This window comes from Ursus arctos, unplaced genomic scaffold (assembly GCF_023065955.2).
Source record: "Ursus arctos isolate Adak ecotype North America unplaced genomic scaffold, UrsArc2.0 scaffold_3, whole genome shotgun sequence".
In the NCBI taxonomy this organism is placed as follows: domain Eukaryota; kingdom Metazoa; phylum Chordata; class Mammalia; order Carnivora; family Ursidae; genus Ursus; species Ursus arctos.
The window spans coordinates 34,866,949-34,886,550 of record NW_026622985.1 but is presented as its reverse complement, the minus strand read 5'-3'; the positions used below and the strand labels follow the sequence as shown (position 1 = coordinate 34,886,550).

Genomic DNA, 19,602 nt, shown 5'->3' with positions numbered 1-19,602 from the left:
CATATTTCACTGCCAGGGCCCATCTCATGGCCACCCAAACTTTAGAAGGCAGGAAAGGAAATCTTCCTGTGTGCCTAGAAGGAAAGAGAGATATTTGGTGAGCAGCATTAATAACTATACTTTATATATAATATATATATAACATATATATTATATAAACGGCTATATATATATATAAATGGCTATTCCCTTGAGCTTCGCAGGGAAAATAGTCACTTCATTATACATTCACTGATTAATGAATATTCATGTATCTGTGAAACTGTTACCAGAAGACAGAAGGCTGATGAAATTTGATATCGGAGTATACCTATCGCTTCATGAAATATATTACTAAGCAGATTTTTAAATGGATAACATGCAAGACAAAAAAAAAAAAAAATACCCTAGAATTTAAAACCAGATTCTGAAATCCCATATTGATTGGAAGATGTAATTTTTTCAAAAATACACTTATTTATTCATTAGGTCATGCTTGCTTTTCCCCTCAATTCAGCTTCACCCAACTTAGTAATGAAGTCAGTGCAGAAAAACTATGCTATAGGTATTTTTTTTCTGTTTTATTGAAAAACCATCATGGTTTGAGGGAAGGAACTGGAGAAAGAATGAAATGCCCTACATGTAGAGAAGCCCTAACCATCTGAATGGGGAAATATCAAGATTGTCACTAATAACACTAAATGCTTTTAAGGGGAAAATGCTAGAAGCCAAATAAATTGCACCTTCCTTGCTTAGAATGTATGTTAGCTCATTTAAACATCTGTTATGTTTCAGGTGCTGCGTAGCTTATACGACAGTACTATCTGAGAACAATTGCCTACACAAAGACTAATATTACCACAATTTTAAGAATGTAATTTACCCAAGGTCTTAAAAAGCCAATCAACTAAAGTTTTGATGGGGCAAGAAATTTGAGTCCGAAATACTTAGGTTTACATTTGAGCTTTTCTATTTTTAGCAGGGTGGCAAGTCATATAATCTCTCTCCAGCCCCGTTTCCTTTTCTCGGAACTGGGGATACTTTTAACCTATATCACAGGACTGTTGAGGGGGTCATTCATTCACTCACCAAATGAGATATTTAATAAGCCTCTCCATGTGCCATGCACTTTGCTAGGCATGAGGGATACCACGAAGCACAAAGCAGAGAAAAGAGAAGCTAAATCCACAGACTCCCTAAACAAGCCTATTTTGATAAAGAAGTAGGATAATCAGCATGAGAGTGATTGAGGAGGCCACTTTAGGTGGGACGATCAGAGAAGGCCTCTCTGAGAAGCTGAGATTGGGAGGATGCAGACAAGCCAAGCCAAGCAAAGAGCCTGGAGGAAAAGCCAGCTGAGCAGAGGAAATATCAAGTCCAAGGGGCTAGAGGCTGACTCAGGGAGATGGCGCTCTACCAGCCCCCACGCAACATGCAGCACTTCCGCGTCTCGGCTAGCCTCCCCCCCCATCCCCACCTACTCACACTCTTGCAGTCCTTCTGCTTTGCACACAGACACTTCACTGGATGTGTGCTAACACCTGTGATGAGTTTCAGTGGCAGCAAATCTAATGAGTAAAATAGCAACCAATAAGAGCCTTTGGGGGAAATTCATTGTTAGTGTTAATATAATCATTTAAGCCTAAGTGCCCGAGACATTTTCAAAGAGGAGAAAAAGAGTAATCTTGAATACAGTTACCTAGGAATATGTAATCTTGGAACAGGTCATCAATTCTAAAACATTCAAATAAAAAGGAGTCTGGCACTTGCCTCTTTACAATTTAATTAGTAGGTTAATTGTCTGTATTAACTTTCCACCAAAAGAAACATTCTAACAATAATATTCCTTTTAGTCAAAATTATGTTCAAGTTCAGTTACTGAATCTCAGAGAGTAGTAGCTGAGGCTGCTAAATTATCCAGTATGAGCTGAACAAATATCTTGCTTATGAAAGTTTTCAGCTTGATGCCCCTTGAGGTATTTGTATATTTTACATGTCTTGTTAACTTCACTGAAAAATTGCCTTGAGGAAAACAATCACAGACCATCCAAATAAAATCATCTTTAAGAGGAGCAGTAACAAAGCTCCATCACTATGCTCCATGCAACATTTTGATCAAGTACTCCTGTCAAGAGCTAGGAAATCGTCTCCCGATTCAACATACATAAAATTCAAATGTACGAAGACAAACGTGTATTCAGGACCAGAAATACCCCAAGTACTATCCTGGTTTACAAGTTAGAGCAGATTCTAAGTCATTGTCAAAGAAAAATGCTTCATCACCTTCGAGGCTGAAAACTCTGTGAACAGTGGACAAATCTGTAACCCATGTTATGACCCTTTGACAAAGATCTATAGGACACCACACTGAAGTATCCAAATGTTCATCATTAAATCATGACACTTTTATTAACCACAAATGACTGAGATGAGGTAAAATATGAAACAAAAAGCATTGCAATGGTAAGCTAATTCCTATTGTTTCAAATACAATAAAAATTAAAATTTTTCTTTTACAGTTACCCAGAAAACCATTGTTCAGAGATTTTGCCTGTATTCGGCTTGACCAGTGAAAAAAATAAAGCTGATAGCATCAAAACATTCATATATCTGATTGTTATCCCACCACTTAATATGAATATTATATATAGATAGACAGATATATAGATATATGGAGATAGATATATCTATCTCCATATGCCACTGAGGGGACACCTTTCAATGTATCCTGCTTAGTAAAGCTCTCAAAATGATCTTGTCATACCTTCTTTGCTCCACTTTTGAAAGTGAAAGCTTAACATCCTTTCTTTGCAATGTGGAAAATGATTCTGGATGTGAGGGGGGTGGGGAGAAACAGGGATAAAAGAATGATTTAGGTTTCCTATCATATAAGCCTTCCATTAATTCACTAATTATCTGTTCAGTTTTTCTGCAGCTCTCCTGAAACTATGTCTTCCTTCATCTTAAACAATTTTTTTGAATAGCTTAGAAACTACAATGTGGATTTTCTCACAGTGGATCCTTCAGGTTCCAAGTACTGATACCAGTGGAAACCTGTTTCTGCTCTTTTCAGCTGTTCCTTGGCATTTGTCCAGAAGCCTAAAAAGAAACAGGCTTCCTTTCAGTTCCATCTATCACAGCCACAGAATTATATAATAACATGTCAAAATAATGACTCGGAGGCACTGTGAAATCCTGCAATGCCTTCCAAAGCTTCCAAAAAAGATGTAAGGTTTAGTTTTGTTTTTTTTTAACAAGTATATTTTGTAGACTCATAATACTTTAAAAATTGAAAATCAATATATGGCGGTATGGTTGAGCATAATATTAAAAGATAGTATCAGGACATTCTTCAACTATTAAAAAGAAAGTGGCATTTTCCACACTTGCTCATTCTTACTGGGATCATTTCAGCTTTGGAAAATGGTAAGAGACTGCTTGTGTTCAGAACAAAAGGATGACTGAATGACAATTTAAGTATCTATACAAACACAGCATTAACTGGCATGGAATTTCTCCTGTCAAAAGCTGAATCCCCTTTGCTGTTAAAGCTTTCAGATGCTTTCTAACACGTGATACAAAAATTTTTGCATTTTCTATTTTTAAAATAAAAATGTGTTAATTTTTTTTACAACCGAAGTCACACATAGAGAATTTCCTGACCGAACATTAAAATGATAATGTCTTTTCTGAATATACATGCTTACTGTATAGAGATTTTAGAAAACAGAAAAGTATGAAGGAGAAAATAAAAATCTATATGTTCACCTTCCGAAGATAACTGCTCTTAATATTCTGGTACATTTTGTTCGAAGTTTTTAAAGTTTTTGTTTTGAAAGAGTTTTAGACTTACAGAAAAGTTGCAAAAATAGCACAGAAGCTACCTTCTATGTTTCACACAGCTTCCCTTCATGTTAATACCTTGCTATGAACATGGTTAATAACCATAGTACAATTACCAAAACTAAAAAATCAACAATACTGTTTGCTAAACTACAGACTGTATTCAAATTTTTCCAGTTTTCCTATTAATGTCCTTCTGTTCCAGGATCCTTGAGGAGGCCTTCCAAAATGGCAGGCTTTGGGACAGTAGTAAGACTGGGGTGTCTTTAAGGACTCTCGATTCTCTTGTCCCATAGTATGGACAATCTTTCATCCCACATGTGAAGAAGTTTGGACATCTGTGGCAACCGAGACTGCAAGGAGCCCAGGACTTTTTTGATGTCTGTGAACTCTCCTTCAAATCAAATGGTTCATTGATCCTCAAGAGTTAAATGAAAAGAATCTCAAATTTTCCTGCTCTTCTTTGGATTCCTGATACTCTTTAATTTTGGAGCCAAGTTTCCAGATTTGAAGTTGAAAAGACTGAAGAACATAGCCAGTTTACAGCTTCAAAAAAATAAGTAAAATGGAGAAGATAAGGCTGTCTTGAGGCAGTACAATCGAGAGTCTTCCCACTGAAATGTACAATTGCCTTTAAAAAATTGTTAAGGGCAGATGGGAGAAGAAGAAAAAAAGGTAAGGATGATGCCGTCTGCCCACTTTTTTTCCTAAGGCGAGTGTTGAAGATTTCTCAAGTAAAATAGGAATATTCAATTTTATCTCCATGCAGGGATTCTTATTTCAGTCCAGTAGGAAATGGTTTTCTACCCATGTGAAAACGCTCTTCTCAGCCAGAGATCAAAGATTGGAGCTCGGGTTGCGAGCAGGGGTGGGGAGGAAAGAGCACACACGCTGAATCAATCAGCCAGGATTTGAATCAGCCTTCCCTCAATTACCAGCTAAGTGACTTTTTAAAGAAGTCACTTAATCTCCCTGGCTCTCTGTTTTCCTACCTGTAAAGTAACACAGACCTCATGGGTTGTTATTAAGATCAAAGAAAACATTTGTGCCTGGTTCTAGGTTTTCTAGAAATGTTAATTGAACCAGAAAATAACCGGCTATATGTGGTTCAACATACTTTGCCTTTAAGGCAAAGCCAGTGATTGCACTGCATGCATATTGGTTTTGTTCCCTGGCTACTTGGCACTAAGGTGGACATTATAACTCAGGAGAAACAAAATTTGTCTCCGATGGATGGCAGCTCATGCTCTAGAGCTGACACTTTACAGCCAACCACATATGAACAGGAAGATACACTAATGTCTACAGCAGAATTATGGCCAAAGAGCGGATGTAGAGAGTGTCATTCTCTGGGTGGGGAAGAATACAACAATAGCCTGACGCCTCCGATAAATCTCTACTTAAAAAAAAAAAAACAAAAACAAAGTCTGAGCCGTGGGTGTTATATACAACTGATGAATCCCTGAACTCTACCTCGGAAACTAATAATACACTATATGTTCATTAACTGAAGTTAAATTTCAAACATGTGACAAACAATTTAAAAGTAAAATAAATAAAATTAAAAAAAACAAAGCCTCTTTGGGGAACTTACTCAAAAAATCTTACTTTTTTTTTTTTTTTTAAGATTTTATTTATGGGGCGCCTGGGTGGCTCAGTCGTTAAACGTCTGCCTTCCGCTCAGGGCGTGACCCCGGCGTTCTGGGATCGGGCCCCACATCAGGCTCCTCCGCTGGGAGCCTGCTTCTTCCTCTCCCACTCCCCCTGCTTGTGTTCCCTCTCTCGCTGGCTGTGTCTCTCTCTGTCAAATAAACATAAAATCTTAAAAAACAATAAAAATAAAAATAAAAATCAAGATTTTATTTATCCATTTGACACAGAGAAAGACAGCCAGTGAGAGAGGGAACACAAGCAGGGGGAGTGGGAGAGGAAGAAGCAGGCTCCCAGCGGAGCAGGGAGCCCGATGAGGGGCTAGAGCCCAAGACCCTGGGATCAGGCCCTGAGCCAAAGGCAGACGCTTAACGAGCCACCCAGGCGCCCCCCCCCCCCCTTTTTTAAAATCACAATTGGACTTAAAAAAAAAAATTGCAGCTGCTGAAAAGAGCTGCAAAATATAAAAAAGAATTTTGTTTAATATAGCATTTTTTCTGCCCCTTTAAAAGTTAGCTGACTTCATGGAAACTTACTGTTTAATTAAAAATTTTCCTAGTTAAATCTCATTAGCAACACAACCATATCATTAATAAAATTTCCTATTTGTTGCGTTAACTAAAATAGTGTAACTATATAATTTATTATCCAGACTGAAATGCTTTGGGGAGGAAAAGTGGGCTTCATTAATAATTATGCTGGGACCTTAAAACATATTTAGAGATAGTTTTGGGAAAACGTGGACAGAGGGCTACTCTAACTTTCCAGAAAGGTCAACTCGCTTGATCACTAATGTCTAAAAGGACTGCACAAGTGTGCTACGACAGGAAGTGGGGCTGCTTAGAAACACACTGTGATTCTTTTTCTCCTCGAATTGGAAGATTCACATGGAATTTTCATTTTAGCATTAACTGTTATTCTAAGAAAAACTCTACAGCCTTAAACTGTCCCCAGATTGCAGAGCAGGAGTAGATTTCTCTTATTGATGGCCTACACTTTGATTTACTGTTTGCTAATGCATTAGAGACAGCATGGCAATTTTGTGATGATTAGATTTGAACCTCATCATTTGGCACCCTCCTCCCCTGGGAAGGGACACATTATTTTCAACAGATATGAGAACACATGGTTAAAAGACAAATGTAGGCGTTCAGATCATGTGTGAAGGGAAAGAGGAGTGCCTATGTATATATTATTGTTTTCTGATATTTCTGTTTAAATATTACAGTGTATACAGTTTATATTTGAGTCTGTTAGATTTATCAATTAGGTGGGACTTGTCTTGATATTGTGCAGTATTCCTTCTGTCAAATAATTTGCCTAATAACATAAATATCCTCAGTAATTGTTATTATATGTAACTCACAGTTATTTAAAATGCTCTGCTAATGGCCTCTCCCCTTTTCCAGGATTCAGGCAAGGCCTATTTATTCTCTCTCTGCCCTGTCTTTTTCAAGCTTCCTACGTTCACTTCGAAAATTCACCACTTAGCTCTACCTTCTAATTAGTTATATTACTGGAGACACTAAAAGATTTAAAGAAAAAAAGAAATGGTTGCATTTTAAAACCCCTGATTAATAAGTTTTTTGTCAAAAGCCAGATACTATCTAATATTTAACATGTTTATCCCAGATACTATATAATATTTAACATGTTGCACTTGTAAATTCCCTTTTCCCTTCTTTTTTATATGATTCATTCATTTTATAATCCAACAAATATTCTTGAACTATTTTCTATATGCTCAGCATGAGTATCAGGGGGAGATGACTAAGAAAATAAGACATGGGCCCTGTGTCACAGGGCTCACTACCTCATTTCTGTTCTTTAGAATAAGGTAACAGGGGTAAGGATTATGACTGTGTTTTATATGTGCTCAGGGTTCAGAAAAAAACAGTGTGCAAAATATGCAAATTCTAAGCTTCTTTTGAAGTCTAGCTATTTAAAAGGTCAAAAAAAGTGTTTTCCTCTCCAGAGCTAATAGAGATGGAGGGATATCTGCCAAGCAAAGAGGTTCAATTTGGCCATGTATTCATTAGCTTCTCCATATACTGCCACTCTATTTAGACAAGAGGAGCTACTTACCGAATGTTCTGTGGGCGGTCAGTCTGAATGAGTGCATTTCCCAAAGGAGAAATCCCATTTTTCACTGATATTTAATTATTTCTTTTATTTTTTTTTCTCCGTTAAACAAAGGTCTTGATAAATGGTCTTTGCAAAACCCACCCATTTACCTCCTTCATGAATGTTAGATTATATGAAATTTCAGTTCAGAGTAAAATATCTTTAATGCAAATGCTCTTGTATAACATCAATTTTGTATAAGAGATTGATTGTGAATTTAGATATTTCATTAACAAGGAACCAGTGACTGAGCGTGATTAGCAATTTATATTCTCTCTGTGAAGACAAAAAGACTTGCCAAAATTCATCAAATTAATAAATATTTGGGTAATTGCGACTTACCCAAGGTTGATTTAAAATACTATATATTAAATTTCCTGCAGTTCAATGTCGAAATTCAAAGCTAAACTCCAAGAAGCTGACTAGACATTTAAAAACAAACTGACATTTCCAAAATTATAAAGAGGCAAGGTCAAAAGAAACATATGAAATAAGCACATAAACAACTTAAATAACCCCAAAACTAAAATATAGAAAGATCGGTTGTATGAGATTTCAGATTACTGAAATCTCATTTCCCAAACTGACAGAAATGGGAAAATATATCCACGAAGATAGCATACCCTTAGGAGAGTGTCCTGATTGTTATGACTTGGGTTTTTTCTGCTTCCCAGACAAAAGCAGGTCATAAACGCATCTTTATCCAAGGGGCAAAGTGGCCCAGCATCTATGTCTCCGTCCTGGTCACTCATATCCATCAACATTACACCAGACAAATTTATAAGCTGACTTGTTATATTGACAGTTGGAGAGTGACTACCAAGTTACAGTAATTTGCAAGGGAGGGGGCATTCTTTAGTGGAGCTAGGACTTTCTCCAGGGAAGACGGAGCCTTCCTAAAGCTGTTCGATGTTGGAGTCCCTTGTTACCAAATAATCACACACTTCTCCTGTCTGAGTTCTGAACAAATTGAGAAGTGGGCTCGAGAGTCAGATAGTGATCAAACCATCTACTGAAATTTCATTAAACCTGGATTAGAGCATTCCCTTGGACCCAAGAACAAAAATATGCCTCTAATTCTTTCTCCTCTGCACTCCCAGCTATTCACCCAGTCAGGGGCAAAGACACTGGGCAGCAGGGCAGGCTTTCCTCTCATCAGGAAAGAGGGACATGTGAGGCTCCTAAAGTAAGCTGAAGAGAAGAAGAGAGGGACAGAGTGACAGAAAGATAAGTGACACATGAGCTGGGCATTTTGCACCCTAATTTTGCCTAACAGGAACCAGTGGTTAGATAAATCACCTTCTTAGAGAAAAGGAGCTGTTCTTACCTCATCCTTCACAGAGGGCTGAAGTCACTGGTGAATGGGTGGGGAAGAATGTGAGAAGGAAAGAATGAACTTTATAGAGGTTGAGGGAAAAAATGCAGATCCTCTAAACCAAATGCAATAAGAGACAAAATCCTCTTCAATAGGTTATACTTGCCGTGTGTGTGTGTGTGTGTGTGTGTGTGTGTGTGTATAACATATATATATATATACTCTGACTACACACACACACACACTGAATTCTGGTAGAAAATCATATTTAACTTCTCATTATTACTTAAATGTTTTACATGTGTGTTTTCCTTCCCCGACTATAGATTATAAATATATAATTATATATAATGTATATAAATAAAACATAAATTTATGTGCGTGTGTGTGTGTGTGTGTGTGTGTGTGTGTATTCCAAAAGGAAGACAGTATAGTGCAGCAAAAGCATCTGGGCTTTAGGTTCCCAGAGACCTGGGTGCAAATTCCAGTTCTGCCATTTGCCAGGTGTGTGAACTTGGATGAGTTATTTAACTCTGCAGAGGCAAGATCTCCACCTCTATTAAATGGGCTAACTCCTAGTATTGTTATGGGGCATACAAACAATAATGCATATAAAACATCTACTAAATGTGTGTTAGTCATACTGACACTCGTATTTTTCCCCCACAGAAGGCATTCGTTATCTCTTTTGAATTCTATGCATTGTCAAAAGTGTTGAATGATTTAATGAATAGTAAGCTCCCTTGCCCTGCCTGGGAGCCGCTACTGAGTAGATACTACTTTTGTATGTATGGCTTTGGAATACTCGTATATTTTTAGAGTTCAAATATTCTAGTCTGGTCAATTAGAAATAATCTGCTTTTCCAATTAGATATCTTTTGTAAAACAATGCCACCACATTTGCAGTTAATTGTTTCTAAGAACAATTGAAGGCTTATTACAAGGGTACAAAGTTTCAGTTATACAAGATGAATATATTCAAGAGATCTAATGTATAGCCTGCTGACTATAGTTAACAATATTGTACTGTACACTTGAAATTTCCTAAGAGGATAGATCCTAAGTGCTCTCCTGGTAGCTATGGATACATTAGCTTCTTTGTGGTGGTCATTTCACAATGTGTATGTTTATCAAAACACAAAGCTGTACATATTCAATATATGAAATTTTTGTCCGCTATAACTCAATAAAGCTAAAAAATTATTATTTGTTTAATTATGTTTACCAATATCTATAGATTTGATGAACCACCAAGAGAAGGATTATGCTAAACTTGAAGTGGAGATGGTGGGAGTAGTATGGAGGAAATAGATTATAACTAAACCGAAATGGATACAAATTGAATGTGTCCATTATTACGTTAAGAAAATAGAAAGATCAAACAAAATGCCATTTTACTGTCTCATGTAAAGCGGACAACTCTGTAGTAATATGTTCTGGTCAGTATGTGTCAAATGAGTTTCTCCCAGGAGTAAGTTTGGTTGTCCTTCATGGGCAAAGAAATTCTCAATGGAAATGCTCATTAGTAGCTTGGTTTTTCAAATACTCGTGGAATACTGTGATAATTTGCAGAGGTTTCACAAATAGAACTAAATATGTGATAAATTCTGTGGAATGAAATATATTAAACTAAAAAATGCAGCTCTTAATCATCTATGAATAACAGCATTTTTGGTCCTCTAGTGTGAGAGAATTCATTAGAGATTGTTAAAGATTTGTAAAGAAACAGAAATTTTGAGTTATGAGTAGACTTTTTTAAAAAAAGATTTATTTATGTATGTGACAGAGAGTGAGTGGAGAAAGAGAGAGTGTGTACCAGCAGGGGGAGAGGCCATGGGAGAGGGAGAGAGAGAGATTCCTCAAGCAGACTCGGTGCCCTAGCACAGAGCCCAACACAGGGCTGGATCTCAGGACCCTGAGATCATGACGAGCAGAAATCAAGAGTCAGATGCTCAACCAAGTCACCCAGGCGCCCCAAGTTATGAATAGACTTTCTAATGCAAAATTCCATTCAGCTTTTAAAAACAGATATAAAATCTAGTTTCAGTTTCTCCTAAATATATGATTTTCAAACAAACAAAACTTTTCTTGCCATCTGCCATTACTGCTATTACTACCGTTACTAATACTTTTGCACATACATGTTTTAAATGTAAACGAAACCACAGGAGGTTGAAAGTCAGTAGTATACGGAATGGAAAGAGTGACATTAAACTTGCACACTTGTCACTGCCCCCTAACTAGCTCTCCTTTTTACTTCCGCATCAGGTGCAAGGGGCAGAATACTTCTCTAGAAGACCTACTCTACCTTCCGTTTCACACTCAGAGAGCATAAATGAAATTAGGTACCTGTCTACATTTACTACCTCTGTCATTTTTCAGGCAAAGTTTTCTTTATGTTCAAGCAAACTTACAGCATTTTTCCAGGGTGAGTCCTGATTTGATTTATGAAATATATTGTTTTTTTTTTGAAATAGAGAAATTTTATGTATTGAACTACCTAAGGGACGCTAAGATATATTTATTCTTAATTACCTTAGAAAAATGGGGAATTAACATCAACAAACAAGATACAGAGCCAGTTTCCAGAGTGACCACCTTTTGGTGGCTCAGATTCATGTTTCTCGCCCTTCATTTAGCGGGGTGCAACCTGGCGGCCACGTTGGTATTGAAGCTGTCAATGACCAGAACTAAAGTCAACAAATAACCCCAAATAAACCAATTGGATTGTGCTAAAATTAGGGCAGCTCTCCTTTTCCCTCCCTTCCTCCTTCCTTCCCTCTTCCTCCCTCCCTCCTCACCTCCCCCCTACACACACACACACACACACACACACACACACACACACTTTTTCTCTAGCTGGAACGTGATTCATGAAACAGTTTCCACCACTTAGATAGAAAAGCAGCAGGGAACACTGGCATGCAAGAGGGAGGGGGAACAAACAAAACAGCAGAATAGGGGGGAATTGTGGGAGAGACAGTCTGGAGTCCATTTTAGTTCTCGGTTTTAGTTCTTTTGTGTCTTTGGCATTCTTAGGACATTTCTGTTTAATGATTTTCTTTTCAGCTCAAGCTTTTTCAAGTTTCTTCCTCTCACTTGTAATTAAAACAGTCCCAACTAGTATAATCTCCCAGTCATACCCACTGGCACAAGATAACATGGATTGGTTGCCAGTATTTTGCTCATACTCAGAGACTGGTATACATAACAGCAGTTTCCCCAAAGAGCCCCAGATTATATCTCTGTGAGTAAATGAACAACACGGGGACTCTGTCGACAATTTGCTTTGTGCTTCAACTTTCTTAGGAGTCGCTATGGCAGTACTAGATCCTCTGGGCCTGCTCTGTTCTGCAGTCAACTCAGGCTTGGCTCATTTATCAAAACTGTCTGGTTTTCTGTTCCCTGCTTGGCCAAAGTTATTTTTGCTACTTTGGCTAGAGGAAGGTGGAAAGGAACTAATGGGCAGAAAATTAAGAAAAGTTGAAAAGTGTGAAGAATGAGAGATGCAAGGAAAACAAATGATAAAAGGGAAGGAATGCCAAAACTAGAGACAGTGGGCTTGGTCAGAAATAATGGAAAACAGGTGGACATAATAAGTAAGGGGAGTGAAATAAATAAGGGGAGAGACTAATGCAAAAGACCGCATCTAACAGAGAGATGGTAAATTGCATTTTCATTGTTCTTTCCTCTTCCAGTCCCACTGTTTCCTGATTTTCAGTGAAAAGATGATATTCCTTAGTGGCTCCTTAAACTCAGCAGGTATTCAAATCGTCTCTACCTTTCTTTACCGCCTGTATATATGGCCACCCTAGACTTTCTTTCTAGTCTGTGCTTCTCAACCCTGGTTGAACACCAGGATCATTTGGGAAATATTTAAAAATACTGATACCTGTATCAGTGCTCCACATCAGACCATATACATCGGAATCTCTGGAAATGTAACCCAGCATTGATACTTTAAAAAGCTGCCCAGTTGAATTGCAGACTGCTCACTTCCTACTTCCTATGATCAGAACCATATAATAAAATCTCTATTATTATTATTATTATTATTATTGTTATTGCTGCTGTTGTTGTTGTTGTTATGCCTCAAATTTCTTCAGCTATCATCACTCATACATCCCTTCTTCTCTGAGATCTTAGAGGAAAATTATCCCATATACTTTCCAAGACCATGCCTCTGTGTGTACTCCCCATTTCACCATCTACTCTTTGTTACACTAACTTGCTCTATTGTTACTTCTCTTTCTCATTTCAACTTCTATCTTTTCTGAACCTAAAAAAACTGCCTCAAACAGCTTCTCATTAAGGAATCTTCTCTTTACCTTACTACCTCAGTTCATTCTCTTCACCATCTTTCCAGACTCTTAAATCTTATTTTCATGTTTCAGTAAGGTTTCATGTTCAACTCTGGCGGCACTGTTCAAAGGCCACTGGTAACTCCCTGGTGCCTGGATCCCATGCCCTCCCTCAGTCCTCATTCGGCCCCAGCTGCCTACCCCATTTGAAGTGCTGGTTCTGTTAGTCCTCCGGACGCTCCGCTCTCTCTCTCTCGCATTTGGTTAACAGGTTCCATCTGCCTTCCTATATCAGTCCCTCAGAGTCTCACCCATCTTTAACCCTCGTTTCAAACTTTCCCCTATCCTTAAAGCTTTTATTTCATTGAATTCTTACATCATAGAATTATCCTCAACCACTGTTAACAGTAACCCCCCACCCTTTATAATTAATCATTTTTGGCATTTTTAAATGTTATTTTAGCAAAATGTATCTACTTTTTGCAATAAAACTTTAAAAATTTTTCATAAAGAAATACCAATAGGTCTAGTGGGAACTATTTGGATGGAGGAGTAAAGAAGGCATAAGGGTCAAAGTTGGTTTCCAGGTGTCTGGCTTGAGCAAAGGACCTTTGACGAGGAACATTTAAAGTAGTGAGAGACAAAAATTATTACATTTTAGAACGTGCTGTATGCAAGAGGCCTGTGGGCCTTTGGCACAGATTCATAAGCAAGACAAAGACATACATTTTTGTTGGAGTTGGGGCCATGGAAGTAAATCTGTTTCTCGCTAAAAGCATTTAAGTGAGAAGAGGTGAAGGACAGAAGCCTGAAGACACCAATATTTGAGAATCAAACAAAGGAAGAGATTCCAGCTTCCTATTTAGGTAAAACTCACAGAAGGGATAAAACCAAATACTTTGAAATTTTTGATACCAAATAGATATATTGCAACTTTCCTCATATTCATCTTGTACACAAAACAAGGTACTGTACCATAAAAGGAAATTAAATCAATCTAGCAGAAGCTCTGTCTTCATGAACTCACTCTAGTTTTTAATCACCCCCTCCCACGCTTCCACCACCACCAAGTCTTTGCTTGTGGCTCTGCCTGTGACACTTGAAGTTCTCTATGTCTTCTGTCAGAAGCTAGCATTTCCAAAGTATGTGGTCCTGTCTTTTAGTAAAGTCATTGTCCCTACAGATACCTGGGGATGTCTGAACCCCGAAGTACCTACTGAAATGTGGTTCCGTGTTTGCTAGAGAATTTTTAGACGCTAACAACTGCAGCAACTGCTACAGAAAAGCATGCAAGAAGACACCACATGGGGAATAAAATAACCCATCTGATCAAATATGATTGCATCTTCTTCATTTTTAAAGCCTTCTCTGATATTTCATTACCATTCATCCTCCTTCTCCCCAATATTTTGGAACATCATGTGTTCTAAGTGCCTTTCCTCCTTATAACAACTCAATTATGATCATCTTAAATAAAAGCAGAAACCAAGGTTTAGAACAAATTGCCTGAGATCACGTAATTAATTATTAATGCAACGATCATCATCCCATGTAAATGTATCACAAGGGCTCCACCACCCCGACCACAGGAACATCCCCTCTTTTGCTCTACCACCAGAACTGGAAACTGACTTACTAAAAGCTCTCTCAACCGACCTCCACTTAACAAGTGGACTGATGCGCTCTATTTCCTCAACAGCACAAGCGAACTGATACCTAAAGCACGCTGCACGATGTGGTCAGGATGTCCCTGCACTTCTCCCACAAGCTGAAACTGTGCGCTCACCAAGTCAGTTTGCATGTCTTCTCCAAGCTGTTTATGCCATTTGTACATGTCATTTTAATTATATGGCTTAAGTAAACATGACATAAATCAATGGTATAGAGGGTTAAAGAAAGGAGGTTGTTGTTTAATGAAAACAAAATTGAAGACATTTATAAATAATGTTGAAGAAGAGGAATTGTTTAATACTGCCACTAAATGGGATGGGTAAGATTTTAGTGAAATTTCTAAAATTTTATTCAGCATTCAAATTGCTTTTCAAGTCTCTAAACTCATTTCATTTCTCTTAAAAGCCAGAATTGGGCACTAGGCATTGCATATGGTTGTGGTTTATGAGAAAAAAAAAGTAGGCAGTCCATTCAGCAGCAATTCATTCAAACTTCAAGTGAACATACCTTCGTAAGTTTTAAATTTAAATGAAATATTTACAGAATATATCAGTTTTTTTATGACTTACTATTTAATCAGCTTTTTTGATTACCTGACCAACTCTGGTCCCATTTGCATCAGATAGCAGGGTTTCTACCAAATATCTAATCCCACACTTTTCACAATGTAGTGTTTGCTAACACGCTTGTCTTCTAACTAGCTTGTGAACTCCTTGATTGAAGCATTATTGATCTCCTCATTGTTTTATATGACTTTGAAATATATCTTTGTACTTAATATTTTAATAAAAAATAGTCTGATAATCTGATAACTTGCAACAGCACAAAGATAAAATCAAGCCATTTGTGATCTTGATCCCGAGGAAACTTAGAGATTCAGTCATCACATTCTCTACCTGCATGTCAAGAACTATTACAAATATTACCTAAAACACAGTTGCCATTCCCCTTTTTAAATAATATTTTTCATCTGTCTTGATATGGTAAATAATTGGTTTAATCTAATACCCCCCCCCCCCATTTAAAATTCTTCTTAGGTGATACAGGGAAGATATCTAGTATTTATTATCCACCTATGACGTGGTAAAAATGGGTTAAGTACCTTACATGACATTTAATTGTTATAGCAACCCTGCGTGGTAGAAATTATTACACTCATTTTATGGATAAGAAAACTAAAACTCCAACGAGAGAAGTATTGTTCAGTGTTACACAGGAAATAAGGATTCAAACACAAGTTTGCCTAATTCCAGATTCTACGATCATTCTGATGCACCATGGTATTTATGTCACCAAAGAATAATTACATAATGTGGGTAAATAGCAATAAGAATTTGAAGGGAACAGAGTTTTGTACAACCGGCTTGTTACTTGTTTGTTTGTCACTTAAAGATCTCATGCTGTTTTTTAAATAGGCCTCTAAAGGCTAAAGCTTTGAAGAGGAATGATCTACTTATTTTGAGACTAGAAGTATCTTCATCCACAAATGCTATGATAGTATAATCCTTGTCTTAAAAAAGAGATAGATTGGGTAGATAGACAGACAGACAGGTAGAGGGAGAGAAGGAAGGAAGGAGGGAAGGAAGGAAGGAATTTGCAGGCTATTAATAATGGATATAAAATATACCTCAGGCATATATACATATACACATACAGATGTAAATATATACATATCAACTTATGTTGCCATTTTTCTAGACCAAATAGTTTGACCAAGGAAATGTATATTATATTTAGATATTAGCACCTGTATGTCTCTGTAAATTCTCCACCTGCAACTCTTTTTAAGTATTTGCTACAATGTGTTACCTAAAATACACAGAAATTCCTCCAAATACACATCTGTGATTTCCCACTATTCTAGCATGCCAGGAACTGCATCTCCTTTTCTGTGTCCCATTGGGTGCACTCAATTTTGTTTTCAACAGAAGTGTCATGTCCTAATCATGCAATGCTGACAGTCCATAAAATAACTTGTGTTGATGAGCAGCTCATCTTTTTAACATCTTGGCAGTTCTCTTTTTCTTTTATGTAACTCTGTGGAACCATTGTGAAAACCACCAATAGCAGGCTCCTGGTTACACATTTGTATGTGTGTAAGAGGGAGAGAACATTCAGGCTTAGCATAAACTCTGCCCTTCTCCATGTCTTTCAAACCAACAACAGGTATGGTGCACGAAACCTCCATCATGGTTTCTTGAACAAGGAGAGGGAGAATGTCTTCCTTTCCGTTGTACAAGTTCTAATCATAGAAGTTCTCCTTTGAGAGTCGGTGTAAATATTAGGGATATCTGTTTTTGCCCTGCTCCAATATGCAGATTCTATTAGTAACTGAATAACAAAAACATAGCTTAGAAGGGTAAAGTTACAAACCCTTCGGGAGGAAAATGACTTGTATAATGAAAATGCTACCAGGCACTTAACTAAAGCAGCTCTGGCAGGGACAATTATAATATAATTTATCACCAGAAAGCACACTTAGATGCAGAATACATAATCATCTTATCAGTAAGCTGAGAGCGATGGCAAAACTCATTTGAATTAAGAACCAAAAATGTAAGTCTCAAGGAAATTATAAGGTGTCAAGCAATCAGTAAAATTGAGATGAACGCTAACAGTCTTTCAAGAGGTATATTTAATTTAGGGGGGAACTGAAGTTTGTAACTATACAAAGGGTTAAAAATGTACTATAAGTTAAAGATGTACATGTACTTGAAACAGAAAAAAATGTTCTACCTTTTTTTCCTTTTAGAGAACTATATACTCAGGTATTATAACTATAAAAATCAAATTTTTTCTTGCGTGTCAACTATGCTCAAATAAAAGAATTTAAAAAAATAAAATTATTTCCATACCTGAGAGCCTGAAAGTACATCATCCAGAGACTAAACTGCATTAAATGCACAGCATTTAGGTTTTCTCCACTATAGTCCCAATTTTGTGTTGTTTTTAAGAGACTCTGTGTTGTGTATAAACAACACAGTTCTTTTAGACTCAATCTACCCACAGTCAACCGCACTAAAAATGTCATATCTGGCACACTTAAACAGTACTTTGTCCTTTTCAACCATTTTCACCTGTGCTTTTGCAAGAAAATTGCCCTGGGTAGGTGAGAAAAGAACAGTCTTTTTTGTTCCGTCCATTCTCCAGGGAGAACTTAATAATAAATGCCCGAGCCCTAGGGGTCTTCCCACCTCTGCTTGGACGCAGCCTTGTGAACCAGGGGTCCCTGTGGGCACAACATGGACAAGTCTACTCCTTTTCCTTTTTCTCTCCAATGCAGTCAAGCCAGGATATAATTTCCAAAAGGAACTATTCTAAGAAACAACGCAAAAGTAAACAAAGGAAATGCAAAAACATAAAAATAAAATACATTATTAAAGTGGCAGTGTCCAATCTAGATTATTTAAAGACTACAAAGAAGTAGCGGTAGCAAAGGAGAAAAGACATTAGATGTAGGCTTAACTTGTCTTGATTTAAAGTCTTTGGTTTGCCCTGCCTTATACCGGATCTGTGTGCTCGGCTATGGCACGTAATCTGCTCACCCTCAAATCTCTGCTTCAATTTATTTGCTGTAATGTGTGAAATGTGATTAGTAACTCCCACTTTACGGGGCGGTTATAGAATTAAAGTTCTGGATGCTAACTTTCCTGGAAACTTCCAAGCATGATCAACCCTAAGGCATTTGTTACCCTCTTGAAGCAGTTTTGAACAAGAAAGCCATGTGCTACACTGTTACGGTTAGCACTGCCTTTCAGGGATGAAGAGTTTCCTTACTGTTCGTTTAAAACTCTTAAGTAAAATTAATCGTAGTACTCTCTGTGACCTCTCAGGAGCCGGGCCATGACCCACAGTAATAAATTAAAAAACAAAAAAAATTTTACCTGGTCCAGCAGCCCTGTACTTTCTAAGGGCACATGCCACCCCAAGATCTTGCCCTCCCCTCTCTACCCAATTTTCAATTTCTCTCCTAGGTGAGACTCTAGTGTTTACTTCATTTGGATAGCCCTATGTCAGGCTCATAGGTAACCCACTGAAGCCACTTCCTTCCCGGATTCACATTTTCAATTCTAAACACAGCTGAGAATCTCTTCCTCTTCCCTCTCCCATTCTTCCTGTAAGGGTGTGTTCTTCTTAACTGGGTGCTGTTTCCCAATATTGCAATTACTTAAGCATTTAAAAAGAATCCTATGCATATGTTCACTCCTTTGTATTGCCTTAGATCTCTCCTGGGACAAAAGCTTTGCTCATTAGTCCTCACACAAATCACTGCCGTGGCCAACCCAAGGCATCGTTCAGGACATAAAGGACGCTGAGGGACACCCCTCAACCTCACCACTGGGATGCAGGGGGTTTGCCTACGACTGAGGCAGAACAGGAGAACCAAGAAAAAACTTCCTGTAGTCCTGCTCCAAGTACACGGCAGTGATGGTCTACGTCAGAGGGAGGAGCGGCCGTGCAGAGAGGGGCCCTCGGTGAGGTGCAATAAATGAAGGCCCTTTCGTGTCTGGGGGTGGAGGAGAACCTACGAGGACTCTCCAGCACTCCTGATCTTCTGCTAAGTATGCCTTTTACACACAATGACCAGCATTCCATTAAAAAAGTTAAATATACATGAAAAAACAAGAAACAAGAATGAACAGTCAGTAAATGAAAACCTAGGCATGGCACAGACATAAAAACGATCAGACTGAGACTTTAAAATAACTCCTGGTATCG

At 37.8% G+C, this 19,602-nt stretch overlaps 1 long non-coding RNA gene across 1 annotated transcript in view; it reads right to left on the bottom strand.

The window, feature by feature from the left end:
- Positions 1 to 1,464: 1,464 nt before the first annotated feature.
- Positions 1,465 to 19,602, bottom strand: part of LOC125281118 (uncharacterized) — a 47,851-nt gene continuing 29,713 nt past the window's right edge. Inside the window, exon 3 of the long non-coding RNA XR_007188191.2 lies at positions 1,465 to 1,547. This is a non-coding gene — a long non-coding RNA (uncharacterized LOC125281118). The remainder of the gene's footprint in view (positions 1,548 to 19,602) is intronic.